This window comes from Schistocerca serialis, unplaced genomic scaffold (assembly GCF_023864345.2).
Source record: "Schistocerca serialis cubense isolate TAMUIC-IGC-003099 unplaced genomic scaffold, iqSchSeri2.2 HiC_scaffold_1075, whole genome shotgun sequence".
Classification (NCBI taxonomy): Eukaryota; Metazoa; Arthropoda; class Insecta; order Orthoptera; family Acrididae; genus Schistocerca; species Schistocerca serialis.
Window position 1 is genome coordinate 2,501 of NW_026047267.1, and position 5,000 is coordinate 7,500.

Sequence of the window (5,000 nt, forward strand, 5' to 3'; positions counted from 1 at the left end):
TACGAGCTTTTAACCGCAACAACTTTAATATACGCTATTGGAGCTGGAATTACCGCGGCTGCTGGCACCAGACTTGCCCTCCAATAGATACTCGTTAAAGGATTTAAAGTGTACTCATTCCGATTACGGGGCCTCGGATGAGTCCCGTATCGTTATTTTTCGTCACTACCTCCCCGTGCCGGGAGTGGGTAATTTGCGCGCCTGCTGCCTTCCTTGGATGTGGTAGCCGTTTCTCAGGCTCCCTCTCCGGAATCGAACCCTGATTCCCCGTTACCCGTTACAACCATGGTAGGCGCAGAACCTACCATCGACAGTTGATAAGGCAGACATTTGAAAGATGCGTCGCCGGTACGAGGACCGTGCGATCAGCCCAAAGTTATTCAGAGTCACCAAGGCAAACGGACCGACGAGCCGACCGATTGGTTTTGATCTAATAAAAGCGTCCCTTCCATCTCTGGTCGGGACTCTGTTTGCATGTATTAGCTCTAGAATTACCACAGTTATCCAAGTAACGTGGGTACGATCTAAGGAACCATAACTGATTTAATGAGCCATTCGCGGTTTCACCTTAATGCGGCTTGTACTGAGACATGCATGGCTTAATCTTTGAGACAAGCATATGACTACTGGCAGGATCAACCAGGGAGCTGCGTCAACTAGAGCTGAGCAGCCGGCCCGCCCGGGAGTGTGTCCCGGGGGCCCGCGCGAACACGCAAGCGTCACGCTCAATTATTCTGCAAACAGGAGGAGGCTGCGCTCCCCTGCACCATACACCTCGAAACCCTCTCAGGTCCCGGCGGCGCGCAGCGCCGTCCTAAGTACTTGGTCGGGTTCGAGAGAGGCGCAATCGCCCGGAGTTTGGCGAGTAGACGCTTTAGGTGCGACCACCCGTGCTCCCAACTGAGCTTGCCGCTGCCGACAGAGGCCCGGGAGCGTGCTGTCGTGGCATTGCCGGCGGGAGACAACACGCGCCACCTACGGTGACCGGCAGCTCCAACGCCAGCGCCACAGAAGGACAAAAGCCCCACTTGGGTGCCGAAGCGAACTCTCCCAGCACAGCGCACGCGCCAACACGTCCGCACAGCTGCGATACAAACCACCTGCGAGAACCGCAGAGGCGACCGAGCAGCAGACGGCGTCGCGGCGCCGAGCGCCGGGCGGCGGCGCATCCTCAGCGCACACAGTCCTCAATCGGACCAGCACACTGCAGATGTCCACCGCGCTTCGCACCGGGCCCGCGAGGACCTACTTTGGCCGCACGGCGCCGCGTGCAGGGTGCGCCGGCGCGCAGCTGCGCCGCCTGCCGCCTCCGTCGGCCGGCGCGCCTGCCAGTGGCCGCCCCCACCAGCCGGCTGTAGCGCGTGCGCCCACGCACCGCGCGGCCAGCACGCCGGGCGGCCCCCCCCTCACCGGCCGGGGCCGGTCCCACCCAGCCACCGCCGCGTATCGCTTCACACCCACATGCCATTCACGTTCGTGGGCATGGTGGGTATCGCTGAAACAACCGGTTGGTAGCTCAACCGATCGTCGCCATCACTGATTCACCTCTAGCGAGAACAACCGCACCACAACGGTTTACCAGTTGTTCATTTGCGTAACGTCACCAGCAAACGTAGGCGTCCATCGCCATTTGCAAATTCAACGATTGTTGCATGCCTGTGTCAGGTGTCACGACACACTATGTCTGCCACATACACGCAACAACATGTGCACGCTTCGCAAACACGTGGAAGGTGGCCCCCGTACGTATGCGATGTCCATTGCGCAAACGACTGTCAACCGGCCTCTGTCGCATGTCGCAGATGTGGAACGCAGTGCACCATGCTATCACGGTGTGTGAGAAGAGACGACAACGTCTGACAACACGCGCCACTACATCAACAGACGGCTCATGCTGATCGCCATCCAGGGCATACCACACTGCACTCCAGCTCTTATAGGAGACGACACGTAGCTGCGTGCACAACATTTGGACCGCATGGTTCGCCGTTGTTGGCGCAGTCGTTGTACGGTCACATGTACCACGATGTATCATTCAGTACATGAGGACCAATGTGCAGTACAGTGTGTGATTTGGAGGTACAACATCAGCGGACAGTTGACACAGGCCGTACCACAGCGTAGGCGCAGTGCTTCGCCATGCGAATGCCAATGAACAACTGCGAAGGGCATTGAGCATGTACGTCCTGCTGCCATCCACATTACAGTGTATCGCTGCAAGGTGTTTAACATGAAGCGATACACTGGGGACCGGGCAGTGCGAGTAGCAAACTATATTGCGGGGGTTGCAGTTAGGCAACACTACACTAATTTAACGCGTCGTATGACAATTACAGAGCAGGTTAAGGCCCAACGTGTGTTGGGTTAAGGCCCAACGTGTGTTGGGTTAAGGCCCAACGTGTGTTGGGTTAAGGCCCAACGTGTGTTGGGTTAAGGCCCAACGTGTGTTGGGTTAAGGCCCAACGTGTGTTGGGTTAAGGCCCAACGTGTGTTGGGGTTAAGGCCCAACGTGTGTTGGGTTAAGGCCCAACGTGTGTTGGGTTACAGCACAATATGGGTTACGTTAAGGGGCAATGTGGGTTACGTTAAGGGGCAATGTGGGTTACGTTAAGGCGCAATATAGGTTACGTTAAGGCGCAATATAGGTTACGTTAAGGCGCAATATAGGTTACGTTAAGGCGCAATATAGGTTACGTTAAGGCGCAATATAGGTTACGTTAAGCGCAATATAGGTTACGTTAAGGCGCAATATAGGTTACGTTAAGGCGCAATATAGGTTACGTTAAGGCGCAATATAGGTTACGTTAAGGCGCAATATAGGTTACGTTAAGGCGCAATATAGGTTACGTTAAGGCGCAATATAGGTTACGTTAAGGCGCAATATAGGTTACGTTAAGGCGCAATATAGGTTACATTAAGGCGCAATATAGGTTACATTAAGGCGCAATATAGGTTACATTAAGGCGCAATATAGGTTAGGTTAAAACACGACATAGGTTAGGTTAAGGCACGACATAGGTTAGGTTAAGGCACGACATAGGTTAGGTTAAGGCACGACATAGGTTAGGTTAAGGCACGACATAGGTTAGGTTAAGGCACGACATAGGTTAGGTTAAGGCACGACATAGGTTAGGTTAAGGCACGACATAGGTTAGGTTAAGGCACGACATAGGTTAGGTTAAGGCACGACATAGGTTAGGTTAAGGCACGACATAGGTTAGGTTAAGGCACGACATAGGTTAGGTTAAGGCACGACATAGGTTAGGTTAAGGCACGACATAGGTTAGGTTAAGGCACGACATAGGTTAGGTTAAGGCACGACATAGGTTAGGTTAAGGCACGACATAGGTTAGGTTAAGGCACGACATAGGTTAGGTTAAGGCACGACATAGGTTAGGTTAAGGCACGACATAGGTTAGGTTAAGGCACGACATAGGTTAGGTTAAGGCACGACATAGGTTAGGTTAAGGCACGACATAGGTTAGGTTAAGGCACGACATAGGTTAGGTTAAGGCACGACATAGGTTAGGTTAAGGCACGACATAGGTTAGGTTAAGGCACGACATAGGTTAGGTTAAGGCACGACATAGGTTAGGTTAAGGTACGACATAGGTTAGGTTAAGGTACGACATAGGTTAGGTTAAGGTACGACATAGGTTAGGTTAAGGTACGACATAGGTTAGGTTAAGGTACGACATAGGTTAGGTTAAGGTACGACATAGGTTAGGTTAAGGTACGACATAGGTTAGGTTAAGGTACGACATAGGTTAGGTTAAGGTACGACATAGGTTAGGTTCAGGTACGACATAGGTTAGGTTAAGGTACGACATAGGTTAGGTTAAGGTACGACATAGGTTAGGTTAAGGTACGACATAGGTTAGGTTAAGGTACGACATAGGTTAGGTTAAGGTACGACATAGGTTAGGTTAAGGTACGACATAGGTTAGGTTAAGGTACACATTGTTGTAAGGAAAGGTTTAATGGGGGGGGGGGGCGGCGGCCGGTTTGTTGATTGTGATTATAGTACGTGGATGCCTGCGGTATCATCTGATTTGCCACGTCAGGATGTACCTTTGGCTCATGACAGGCGGCGCTCTCATTCCATGCTTGTGGCAGACCTGTGTCTTTCATTCCTGCCATTGTTTGTGTGCTGTGAGAGGAGGCAGTATTGTGATGTTGGGTGCACCCCTGTGTAGGACATGTGTGGGTGTTGGTGGCTTGGCTGAGCAATGGTGGTTGTCGGGTGGGTGGGATATTCTGTTTTCTGTGTGGACCTCCCAGTCTGGTTATGACAGTGTGGATTGTCTAATGTGGCGGAGAGGATGCACTGGGTGTTGTTGCATGCTGGTGCTTACATATTGTCTGTGTGCGTGGTTACAGGCAGAGAGTAGTGCGTGATAAGAGTGTGTGGCTGACGTGTGGTTGTGATTGTGAGCAGAGTCTTTCAGCATGTATACGGACAGTTGTATATATTATCTGTATTCTGATGGCTCTATCTATTACTAATCAGCGCCGTGTATACGTTTAATGTGGTTCCCGTCGAAACTGTTGTATCTCTGTACATTAGTGACACGGCGAGCGCGCTATGTAGCTACTCGTCTCGGCAGCTTCCACCGGTGTATGGCAAATGATTATAAGCAATGAGTCGAGTCGTCAATACCGATAGTGTGACGTCACATGTCTGGGGTGGGGGACGCTGCGCCCTTCCGGTGGGTCATGGCCTAGAAAGACGCTCCCCACGCAGGGGGGCTTGGACTGTCATAAACTCTTCCGAGTAATATACTTGCCGTACGTTTTTGCGACTGCGAGTGCAACGCCCACCGGTACCGACATGGATGGAGCGCCTCCTAGCTGACCGCTCAGCATCGGCATTCGTACAGAGAGCAACGCGATCGCGTCTCTAGCTCGTAACTGGTACAGCTCGCAGCTCATGTATAGGGACAGCGGGAATGTCGCATATTGGACATAACTCTTCATGAAACGCAAGTTATAGGGGTGGA

General features: G+C 52.1%; 1 non-coding gene across 1 annotated transcript in view; it reads right to left on the minus strand.

The window, feature by feature from the left end:
* LOC126431072 (small subunit ribosomal RNA) overlaps positions 1-646 on the minus strand; it is a 1,905-nt gene extending 1,259 nt beyond the window's left edge. The window contains exon 1 of the ribosomal RNA XR_007577466.1: positions 1-646. This exon is cut by the window's left edge and continues 1,259 nt beyond it. This is a non-coding gene — a ribosomal RNA (small subunit ribosomal RNA).
* Positions 647-5,000: the final 4,354 nt, after the last annotated feature.